Source organism: Sphaeramia orbicularis, chromosome 12 (genome assembly GCF_902148855.1).
Source record: "Sphaeramia orbicularis chromosome 12, fSphaOr1.1, whole genome shotgun sequence".
In the NCBI taxonomy this organism is placed as follows: Eukaryota; Metazoa; Chordata; class Actinopteri; order Kurtiformes; family Apogonidae; genus Sphaeramia; species Sphaeramia orbicularis.
In genome coordinates, this window is record NC_043968.1 from 3,505,595 (window position 1) to 3,518,422 (window position 12,828).

Sequence of the window (12,828 nt, forward strand, 5' to 3'; positions counted from 1 at the left end):
GGGCAGCTCTATATGTAATTTCAGCATTGTTTAAATTGCAAAATGTGTTACAGAATGAATATGCGGTACCACAACGTAAAAATGATCAGGGAACAGAAAAAGAAATCAAAAGGGAAATTTGGTTTCAAACAAAAGGACCCAGTGCTACTTTTGAGGTCATTCCCAAATAAATTTTTCTCTGTATTGATCCTTTCATAAGTGATTTATCACCATTTATTGTAATATTATCCTCTGTATTTTGGTGGAGGTTTTCTTCAATAAAATTCCGTTTTTTTTCCTTATATTTAATTCACTGATCATATACATGTTCATTCAACCTCAGATTAAAGCTGAGGGTTATATCAGAAACAGAAAACTGAAGAAAAAGCAACTTTTTCAGTAAAATGTATCATAAACTGAACATTAAACAAGTGTGTCCATCCACTGTCATTGATCAAATTCCAATCAACACGTATTAAACATTTTACATGACTAGATAGTTTTGACCACCAGTGGATGTTTGGATCTGTATGGGTTAAATGACTCAATTTTTCACCAAAATCACTTCAGAAGAATTATCACAAAGTCCTAGTCCTTCTACAAGGATGATTTACTTTTACTTTTAAATAAAAAGAGTATCTAGCGAAAATTCTTGTTTTTCCAGTTTACTTTTTGGAACAAATACACATACTGTACATCAGCTATTTACACCCAGGTATGCATATAAAATGATGTTTACTGTCATATTTTAGGTGTCTACAAGTTCATTTGGATCATGAGTAAATGGATCTGTACCAAGACTTTTATGCAGGAAACAAGATTTTTCTTTTCTGCACAAATAAGAGTTCTCTTTTTTTCTCTCCAGTTTTCGGTCACAGTTTTGTTTCCTGTTTGTGGTCCATATTGTGGGACAAAATAGATCTTTTTACTGTATTACCATGATTTAGCACACATCATCTGACAGTAGGTTGAGTTGTAAATAACACAGTTTATTTTGGACACCTAGGTGCTAATGGGCTCTTTCTGCTAATATTGCAATAGTTATCACAAGAAATAATACTACAATGTCAGTGTTAATGTCTAATACAGGGTGGGGAAGCAAAATTTACAATATTTTGAGGCAGGGATTGAAAGACAGTGTATGGCCAATTAGTTTATTGAAAGTCATGAGAATTTATTTGCCACAAGAAAATTTCCATAATAGAAAATGTTTTTATTCTATGTGTCCTTCTTTCTCAATAACTGCCTTCACACGCTTCCTGAAACTTGCGCAAGTGTTCCTCAAATATTGGGGTGACAACTTCTCCCATTCTTCTTTAATAGTATCTTCCAGACTTTCTGGTAATAGTTTTGCTCATAGTCATTCTCTTCTTTCCATTATAAACAGTCTTTATGGACACTCCAACTATTTTTGAAATCTCCTTTGGTGTGACGAGTGCATTCAGCAAATCACACACTCTTTGACGTTTGCTTTCCTGATTACTCATATGGGCAAAAGTTTCTGAAAAGGTATGGATAATAGTGTTAGGTATGATTATAACATCAATATATGTTTGGTTTCAAAACAATTGACGTAGTGCCTGCTGAGAAAAAACAACTAAATGTTCATTGTAAATTTTGCTTCCCCACCCTGTATACATGTATGTGCAGCTTTAACAACCTTCTACAGGTCAAGCATGACAACATGTTTAAATTTGTTTGTGGTTTAGAAAAATGGAAGTAACAACGGAGAATTTGTCTACCATACTGGGGAGCAGAACTACATGGATTACGGCCGGGTTGAAACATGGAAAGGCCAAAGGTACTGCTAGTGCACCACACATATATACACACACACACACACACACACACACACACACACACATGCTTTCATCACACAGGGTTTCACTGTTGTGAAACTCACGGATTATAAAAGGTGTTGTTGGTACATTCAGTCTGGCTGTATGCAGATTCTGATCTGTTTGCTTGTCGGTCTGGGCTGCTGTCCTCGGCTCAGGACACGGAGCAGGACATCCTGATACTTTGAATGCCTTAATAATGGCTTTTAGTGACCTGGGTTCACCTCCTTTTAATTGTTTTTAGTTTCCCTAAAGATTCTAATTACACTTGTATCCCATGGGAGCCTTATTTTCAACTCGGAATTCCAGATAAAATGCATTTGATCATCAAAGTTTTTTTTTTTTTAATCTACTACTATTTAGATAGAGATGATAAAACAGTTCTCTGTACAAGAAAGAGTTCAGATAACAAGAAAAAACAAACAACAGCAAAAGAACGTCTTTACGTCATTATTTATAAAATCAAGGAAAGTACTTTAACTCTTTATCAGGCAAGTGACTTTTTTTTTGGTAATTTCTGAACACATTGCAAGACAGTGACAACAACAGTTCCAGTGAGGACAGTGAAGCAACAATCTGAGGTCCAATGTGGTCTCCAGGGTCTGTCAGGTCCAATGTGGTCTCCAGGGTCTGTCAGGTCCACCTCCAATGGAACGAATAAAAGGAATGATGTTCAAAGGGATCATGTGGATGTGGACAGGGGTCTGGACCAGCACACATGGGGGTCTAATGGTCTAGAAGTGATGTTTTAATGTTCTAAAATACATGTTCCTTTCGCTTTACATGTGTTTTTCTTGTATTTTTTATATATACTTCTTGTATTTTTTTGTTTTTTTGCCATTTACAAGCAAGAAATCAAATATGGTAACTTCATTGGCCTTGATTTTCTGCATGACGGAGAGAAAATTGGAAAAATTTCACAAAGTAATACAGTCTTGTTATGTCCTACAATAACACACTAAGGTTGAAATTTTAAATTTCAGAGTATTTCTGTGAGTACCCTATAAAGGGTCAAAGATGCAGTTGCCAAAAGACATTAAGAGCTCATTTAATTTACCATTTTTTCATTTTGCAGCCAGCTGACCTTTTGGACATCTGACCAAAGCAACAGCATCAATGGATCAGATGGAAGCGCCTTCCACCCCCTACTCCAGAAGAATGAACGCATTTATATCTTCACTCCAGACCTTTGCAGGTATGGTCAAGTTCAGCACCACACTCCTCCTGCCATCTGCATGTTTTGATTGGAAAACTTACATGTTTACTCAACAATCCCTCACTGATGGTTGGAAAAGTTCACAGTGCCTCTTCAGGTCTTTTTATGTAGTTGGTTTGGTGCATCTATGGTTGCAGACCTTAGCTCAGGGTGAAAATGGTTAATGTGGGTCCTCAGATTCACTGTATTCCTGAACGTATTTACTTTTAGTGAAGCAGATTTTACAAATGGTGTGATTTTGTCCAATTTATGCTTCCCAGTAAGTTCATAGAATCCATACTATGCCCTGATCTGCTGTCAAGATGGTGCATTTATCAGTCATGTGTTTATCACCTGGGAGATTCTACCTCCCTCAGCATGAAGTTAACCCACAATTCACTGCATGACAGCAACGTAGCGTAACTTTAGAACTTTATTGTCCGGCCAAGGCTGAACAATCATTAATGAGCTTCAGTATTGTTTAGCTTTTATGTAGGATACAGACTCTTGAAAACTGATTTACCGCAACACTGCAGAAGTCAACATCATGATGTGTCTTAGAATCGAGAAATTTCCACATCTCTAGCGCAAAGGCATTTTCTTGCACACTATGAATTGTTAATATTGGAGAGAAACCTTAAAGAAGTGTTTTCAGCTCCCCTCATTATGTGTTAGGCATTTGAAGTGTGTTAAAATGTTTGATTATTGATTGATTATTATTTCTCAGTAAATAACAGTTCTACAGTTTTTTCTTCTCTTTGCACTAGGATCTTTTATTAATACAGAGCCTGAATCACAATATTGGTTTATGTCAGTAAAAAGATATTAATGAATATTCAGAGCAGTAATAATTGGTCCCAACTGTTAATGCAAATAGTGAAACCTATTATACGGATCGGTGCAGCGTCTGCAGTGATGCAGTCGTTGTACCGGTCGGTTGTGGTGAAGAAGGAGCTGAGCCGAGAGGCGAAGCTCTCGATTTACCGGTCAATCTATGTTCCTACCCTCACCTATGGTCATGAGCTTTGGGTTAGGACCGAAAGGACAAGATCCCGGATACAAGCGGTCGAAATGAGTTTCCTCCGTAAGGTGGCTGGGCGCACCCTTAGGTATAGGGGGAGGAGCTCAGCCACCAGGGAGGAGCTCGGAGTAGAGCCACTGCTCCTCCGCGTCGAGAGGGGCCAGCTGAGGTGGCTCGGGCATCTCTTTTGGATTCCTCCTGGATGCCTCCCTGGGGAGGTGTTCCGGGCATGTCCCACCGGGAGGAGACCTCGGGGAAGACCCAGGATACGTTGGAGAGACTATGTCTGTGGGCTGGACTGGGAACGCTTCGGGGTCCCCCCGGAAGAGCTGGAGGAGGAGTCTGGGGAGAGGGAAGTCTGGGCATCCCTCTTCAGACTGTTACCCCCATGACTCAGCCCCGGATGAAGCGGAAGATAATGGATGGATGGATGGATGGATGAAACCTATTGCAGAAAGTTTTGCAAACATTTCACAAAGTGTATTTTCACCTAAGGAGCCATACAGTTAAGCATAGATCCAGTCAATTTGGTTGTTAAAATCTTTTGCATAAGTGCAAGTGTAATCTACGGTCTGTAATATGACATTCACCAGAAGCAGGTGTGATTACAATAGTTGGAAAAAAATCTGTTTTGGATACATGACCTACATTGATAATGTTTGCCTCAAAGACCTAAAGAGACAGGTGTGGGCTTTTGTTTTGAGTATGGACGTAACATTCACTGGCCTTGAGTCCCATGGTTTGTTATCATAACATCCTGATCACTTACAAGCAGCGCAACAGGTGACCTCCGTTTTCTTACCGGAGCCTTATCGCCTATAGTGTGAGGCCGTCTGAAAGAGTAACACGCCAGTTTCCAGGAAACACTAAATCAACAATGTTCATGGTTTAAAGCATAATGGAACTTCTTTTTCTCTGGTATCCTCATTGAGTTTTTCATGTAACAAAAACAATTAAAAAAAAAAAAGGATAAATACAAATATAAGGCAAGAGGCTGGAGAGATGTGATTGGAAGGTTATGCCATGTGTAACAAAAATAAAGAAGTACAGGTTCTGTTCCTATAATGGAACTTTTTTAAAGTTTGTGTTGTTGTCAAGTGTTGATTTGTCCAGAGAAAAAAAGTGGTGGAGGGTTATGTTTTTGGCCACTTTGTTGACTTTCCACTATGTTTTTCATCTCAACTGTTACAGTATACCTGATAATGTTTGTAAGAACATGACAAGTTCAGAATAGATGCTGAACTTTGAACAGATTTGGTTTCTACACTGTGACTAATGATTCCTTATTGTCTAAATTTGCGGATGTTCAGGCTTGTTGCAAAGTAAAGACTCCCGGTAGTGATGACTCTTGTAGTTTTGATGATGGTCTTGGACTGAAAAAGCACTAGCCGACCTCTTCCCCTTTTTGTTGAGCATGGAAAGAATCTGTTGGAGTGCTTTGGCTGTACCTTTGACACTGTTTGGATGTGTGTCAAAAAGCCCTCTCCCAAATGTTTACAGCACACTTTCACCTACTTGTATTTATTCCCTTGTGACTAACTGATGACTGTCTGTGTTATTGTGACAAAGGTAATGCCACCAACCCTATTTCCTTTACTGTAATTGAAAGGAAGTGTTGTGTGTACAGTGGAAATGTATAACACGATAACCTTTCAACTGCAGTGTTTTTCCTACTGTTATATTATGTACGTCAGATCACAACAGAAGTCATTTAAAGATACCTTTCCTATAGAACAGGTGTATACCTTGTCCTTTTATTAAGCAAACTAAACACCCTTATGTTATTTATCTTATTTACATGATGGCAGGTCATTTCTGTCTCTTCTTCTTGTACTCTGTATCGTGCACACACACGTACGCACATTCAGGATAGCACACATACGTTCAGCAGAAAGAGTGTGTAGGAAAATATGTCACATCGGCCAAGTGAGATCCAGACCAAGATATCTGCACTTTTTAAATGCTCCCAGGATGGCAAAGATTGCAACACTAGCTCTCCTGGCAGTAGCAGCCGGAGTAGCTCTCCTGCTGCGGGTCCAAGTATAGAAAAAAAGCCCAAGTGCTGCACGCCTTGGCCCCGACAAGTAGCAAAGGTTCAGTCATCACTGGATGAGAAGTTTGGACTCAGATTGACTGTCAGAGGGGATAAACTCCCCATGGCTGTTTTACTTAATTTAACCTTTATTTAACCAGATAAAACCCATTGATATCAGGATCTCTTTCACAAGGGTGACCTGGCCAAGGGGTCAGCAGCACATGTCATAAGAGCAGTTATGAGGAGGTGACAGTATAGATTAAATAAAACATACAGTTTTAGAGGTGCAGTAGTGTTTGGCTGTAAAAGATTTTGGTAAGTAAGTGGATGGATGGATGGATGGATGGATGGATGGATGGATGGATGGATGGATGGATGGCAGGCAGTTGGCAGTGACACAAATTGAGTTTTTGCATGAACGTGATTTATTGATTAAACTTCTTCAATGTACCGCAGAAACATGTAGAAAAATGTAATAGATAGATAGACAGACAGACGAAAAATGCACTCTTTGTGGATAATTGCCATAAAACAAATGTTCCCATGTTTCATTCATTGTAGAATAATTGTTTGGTTTTTACAGTTTTTATTTATTTGTTGCTGTTATGAATAGAACACGGCTGTAAACCTAAGGAAAATACTGAAGTAAATTACATTTTTCACCTTTAAAGTGTCCTCTATGTATGATTTGCTCGTGCTTATGTGCTTACAACAATAAGTTTCTGTTGGAAATATGTTTCCTACTGGGAGCTGGTTGGTTGTTGACATTAGCTAACTGTTGGTAAGTTAACATCGGCCTACATCTACCAGTAGTGGCTTTTTAAATGCCACTATAATAACAATAGATTTGCTGCAGTAGATTGGCCTTTTCTTGCTCCATTCTAACATAGAGAACCTTCCATGTATTACTTTGTATTAGTTAGCTTCAATAGGGATCATTATAAGGCAGTTTTAGGGAACACTCACAGGGAAGACTCTTACTTAGCTGTTCTCACAAAGGTCAAGGGAAAGGTCTGTACAGTATTGTTGCACAATTGGTGGGCTGCGTAGCCAAGGGCCACATCCTCCCAGCAATTTGGCAGACACTATATAGGCTCCTTTGTTCTAAATGAGAAGCATCAGGATTCCCTGGACTGAGCAGAATTGCGGACAAACAGCGCTCATCACAATCATGCAAATCTCTTGGCATGTTGTTAAAACACCCCGAAAAAATACATTAGAATGAAAGTTTGAATATTTCCCCTTCCCAATCCACAACTTGAAGGCCATGCTGAAGAAGATTTTAGCATATTAGTAAAGTCAGCATGTTTTCTTTCATGACATTCAAAGGCATTTTTAGTTAGGTATGTGTTCAAAATTTCATTTCATTTCTGCAGTTGTACAGACATTAATATTCAGAAAGTTTATTCTTCCTCTTCATCTTCTTCTACATGTTTTTCTCACAACCATGATTGAAGTGTTAAACAAGGCTCAAGACTTTACTCTATCGGCTGAATCAGTATCTTGATGTCTACAACTACTTATACTACCCAAAAGTACTCACCCACAAAAGTTTAGCATCAAAACTATTCATACAAGGGGCGTTCAATAAGTAATGCCCCAGACCCACTTCCAGTTGTCTGATATAGCTGAAATTTTGCATGTGCAATGATTTATATCTCTATGGGTTATGTGGCAAATTACAGCTCTGAACTAATTGTGGTTTCTGATTTACAAGTGTTTGAACTGAGTCAGGTGTGAAATGGAGCCTGTTGAGTGTCGCGCAGTGATCCGGTTTTTGTATTTGAAAGGACACACACCACAGGAGACTTTTGATGAAATGAAAGAAACTTATGGTGATGATGCCCCATCATATGACCTTGTAAAACGCTGGCATCGTGAATTCAAACATGGCCGGAAGTCTGTGTAAACAGCTCCCAGACCTGGTCGCCCCCCTTCTGCCATTGATGAGGCATCTGTCCGTCAAGTTGAGGCTGCCATTTTGGAAGATCGGCGCATTACTATTCGCCAAATAGCCCAAGAGGTCAAGATTAGTACAGGGTCTGTGGAAACTATCATTCATGACCATTTGCATATGAATAAGGTGTCTGCCACATGGATTCCCAGGTTGCTCACACCTTTCCAGAAGCAAGAACGCGTCGAGTGCTCGAGGATGAATTTGGAGATGTGCCAAGAAGATGAGTCAAAGTTTTTCAAAAGACTGATTACACAGGATGAAACCTGGGTCTATCACTATGATCCAGAGACCAAAGCCCAGTCAATGCAGTGGAAGCACTTGGACTCACCACCTCCAAAGAAGGCAAGGGTGCAGCCCTCCGCTGGCAAGGTCATGCTCACAGTCTTCTGGGATCAGGACGGAGTAGTGATGACAGATTTCCTGGCAAAGGGTACCACAATTACAGGAGCCTATTATGCTCCACTTTTGAGGAAATTAAGAGAAGCTATCAAAATCAAGAGGCGGGGCAAGATCAGCAAAGGTATCCTCCTCCTGCAGGACAATGCTCCGGTCCACAACTCACATGTCGCCAGATCAGAAGCACGGGTGTGTGGCTATGAAATCCTCCCCCATCCTCCCTACTCTCCTGACCTTGCACCCTCTGACTTTCACCTCTTCCCAGCCATGAAGTTGTTTTTGAAAGGAAATTGTTTCCCAGATGATGCAGCCTTGATTTCTGAAGTCACGTCGTGGTTGGAGGACCAACCTGGGGTGTTCTACAAAAACGGTCTCCAGAGCTGCATCAAACGATGGGAGAAATGCATAACTCTGGGTGGTTCCTATGTAGAGAAAGACTAATAACTGTGCCAAGTTTCATTGCTCTACTGCTATGGGAAGTGGGTCAGGGGCATTACTTAATGAACGCCCCTCGTATGAGTGGCTGTGCAAATTTGCAACATCACACTTCAGTGTATCTGATCCAGTTTTATCTGTTTATTTGGGTCTGTCTGTCTGTGCTGCTCAGGTAAATACACATATGCTGCAAACTGAATGTCATTCATATGACGCTGAAGTTATAGAAACGAATCACTGTTCTGCTTGTCTAGTTCAGGGGAGTCAAACATGTAGCGTGTGGGCCAAAACTGACCTTCGAAAGGTTCCGGTCCAGCCTGCAACAGTAATTGCAAAGTGTAAAAATTACACTGAATATTCAAACAGTCAAGGGTGTTGAACTAGTTTAGTTCAGGTTCCACATACAGACCAATTTGATCTCAAGTAAAATAACAGTATAGAATAACCTATAAGTAATGACCCCAGATTTTCTTCTTATTTTAATGTGAAAAATATAACATTACATTTAGAAAATATTTACATTTACAAACTATTCTTTAACAGTAAAATGTGAATAACCTGAAGAAGTATGAAGACCATGGAATGTTTAAAGAAAATAAAGTGCAATTTTAACGATATTCTACCTGTTACTAAATGTTTTGTGCCTTTGTAGATTCGATCCGTAATGCACATGTATTAAAGTTAAGGCGTAATATTGTTAAAATTGCACTTATTTTTCTTTTTTTTCGGGTTATTCGCATCTTTTTTGTGAAAGGATAGTTTTTTAAGGTAAATATTTTCATAATTTATAAGCTATTATGCTACTCATAAGTTTTTTCATGAAAAACAGTCTGGGAATGGCTGGACATCAACAGCTCTATCACAGTGGTTGTTTACATGACGTCTGATTCACACAACTGGACTGATTGAAGCCCTTATTTGTGGTGAAGCAACATCGTTCCAAAAAGAAAAAAAGGCAGATTTTTCACCCGAATATTCGCAGTCTATGTGAAAGTTGCAGCATAAAGGCCTTTAGAGTGGATGTACTGTGAAGAGAAAATGCTGTTACTCTGAGACCGGTTCCAACCAGGTCACCATATTTACACAAATGTGGTAAATACAACACAACTCCAAAAGCCCAGTGACTTTCCAAGAGACAAACTCCGTTTTTTTTTTTTTTTACATCACCATCTTACTCACAATTTTCATCAAACCATACATAAAACTTACATCCACACATTCAGCTGGATCTTCTCTCTTAACAGTGAGAAGACTGCAGTGATTTGAGGTAGTGCCTGCAAATGAGAAACTAGTGTTTGGGGGCTACTACATGCCAGACAGCCGTGGCTGGAGGCCCAGGATGTTCAAACTATTACATACTAAAGAGTTTGTGGAAACTGAATGACTCTGTGAAACGAATGCTTTGCTAAAAGGGACAGTCACTGTCCCATTAAAGAAATATTCATCTAAAAAAAAAAAAAGAAATGCTTCTTGTCATGATTGCTTGATTTACTGTAATCTCAGCTTTGGAAGAGTAGGCACAGTGGTGTAATTGTCCCTGGAGAAGTGGGTATACTCTTAATTTTTGCCTTTTTTTTTTTTTTTTTTTTTTTAAATATAAAGTAGTGCAGAAAAACACTGTTTTAGAAACAGTAACATGTAAGACTACTCTATTTATTTTACCCAAAAATTTGTCAGTAGTATTTGCTCACTATTATAAAATTATCATGACTTGATCAGGAGCAGTTTGTAGGTTTTACTGGACACACAAGCAGCTGCATGAATGGACATGGATTCAACAGGAGGCAAACATAGGATAACATTAGCCTTTCATTACGTTAGCCTTTCATAACATTAGCCTTTCATAATGTTAGCCTACTCACACAGTTTAACTGTTGGCGACAACATCTCTCCTCTAAATATGCAGTCATATGTAAAGTAATTTAAAACAGTGACTCATTTGGAAACCACCTTAAAACTTACCTCAGAATTATGTATTAAGTAGGTTCTCTTGATATGTGTCACTCACTTGAAAGACGTTTATTTTGCCTTTCCCGTTCGTATTTCCAATAGAGGGTCTGCACATGATGTTACCACTAGTGGAAGTCATGGCGGTTACGCCCACTGACTGTCAGAAAGAGAAAGATGATTGACAGCGTTGGCTTCAATACTGTCTGAACTGAAGAACAATATTTAATAAAAAATGGGGCAGAGCTGTTGTGAGATTGATTGTATTTTCAGGTTCTTAAAGCAGTGGGAGCTATTGTTTTACAGACACCCAAAGACAAAGAAAAGAGAAGCAGATGGATCCACAAATCCAGGAAACCAAACCTAGATCTGTGGATCCTGTTTGGTGTCAGCCAACATTCATTTCTGCTGTATTTTTGGGTCCAATCAGACCTGAAATGACCTATTGTTTTGGCTAACGTTCCTTCTTAGTGCAGCTCTTGGTTTCATGATCAGATCTTTCATGGTTTTTGTCTTCATTTTGTGATTGTGAACCTTGTGCTCCTACATGATTAGTAAACTAACTGAAACTGAGGCCAACCTAGTTTTTCAAATAAGGGGAACTGGAGAATAAAGCTACGACGGAGTATTAGGACCAAAGAAGAAAAGAAAAACACTGGGCACTACCAGAAGAAAGTCATAAAATATGGAGATAAAACCTGTAATTCTATGAGAATAAAGTCGAATACAAAAAGAATCACAATGTTATGAGAATAAAGTCATAGTTATAAAAAAAAACCTCATAATTTAACAAAAATGTCATTGGTTTATGAGATTAAAGTCGTCATATTCTGACAATAAAGCCATAATATTATCAGAATAATGTGTTAATTTAAACCAGGTGGTGTAAATCTGCTAATTTCCCAGAATGCAGTGGTGCCCTGCTGGTCCACAGCAGTAGTATCTGTGTTGGATAAAGGACTGGATCTGAACTAGACTCAGTAAATCTGCTCAGTCCCAGTAGATCATGCATATATTCACTGGGGTCAGTCCACCCTTTGGATCAGCTGGTTCTGGGCCCTAGTTTTGGACCCTTTGGATCAGCTGGTTCTGGGCCCTAGTTTTAGACCCTTTGGATCAGCTGGTTCTGGGCCCTAGTTTTGGAGCCTTTGGATCAGCTGGTTCTAGGCCCTAGTTTTGGAGCCTTTGGATCAGCTGGTTCTGGGCCCTAGTTTTGGACCCTTTGGATCAGCTGGTTCTGGGCCCTAGTTTTAGACCCTTTGGATCAGCTGGTTCTGGGCCCTAGTTTTGGAGCCTTTGGATCAGCTGGTTCTGGGCCCTAGTTTTAGACCCTTTGGATCAGCTGGTTCTGGGCCCTAGTTTTGGAGCCTTTGGATCAGCTGGTTCTGGGCCCTAGTTTTGGAGCCTTTGGATCAGCTGGTTCTGGGCCCTAGTTTTGGACCCTGGTTGTCAGTCCTGATGAAACCATGTATATTTGTTTAAGGTCCAAACAGCGCTGATCCCCTCCACCCTGGATCAGGTCAGGATCCTCCATTTGTGTCCACATGTCAGTGTTCATGGACCACTTGTTCTTTGGTAGCTCGTACAGATCCATGTCCAGTCCAACTGTCCTTCATTTAATTTCAGATTTCACATTTTCCCTTTTCTCTGGCTGTGTTTACTGCTATACTCCGTTATGTTGAGCAGGTTGGTTTAAGACACTCAGTCTGACTGAGAGGGGCGTGGCCTGGGGGGAAAGTGACGGATGTGTAGACCCTCTATAATCGTTCAACAAGAGTTGCAGTGTCCTGTCAATCAGCTGGGGTGGCACTGGCACCTGAGGTGTCCAATCAGGTTCCAGAGGTGGCTGGCACTAGTTAGCTATATTTTCTCAGCATGACCCACCCTACTCTGCCTCTGATTGGCTCATCAGTCCTCATGCCTAAAGTTAACCAATCCAATCAGTGAAGACACCAAGTACTAGCCAATTAGAGGCAGAGTAAGGCAGGTCATGGCTTCACCATCCTAGTGGGAAGAAAGGGGCAG

The 12,828-nt window shown here is 39.9% G+C and overlaps 1 pseudogene; it reads left to right on the forward strand.

Annotated features, from left to right (window-relative positions):
* LOC115429059 (lysosome membrane protein 2-like) overlaps window positions 1-12,828 on the forward strand; it is a 48,743-nt pseudogene that overhangs the window by 14,971 nt on the left and 20,944 nt on the right.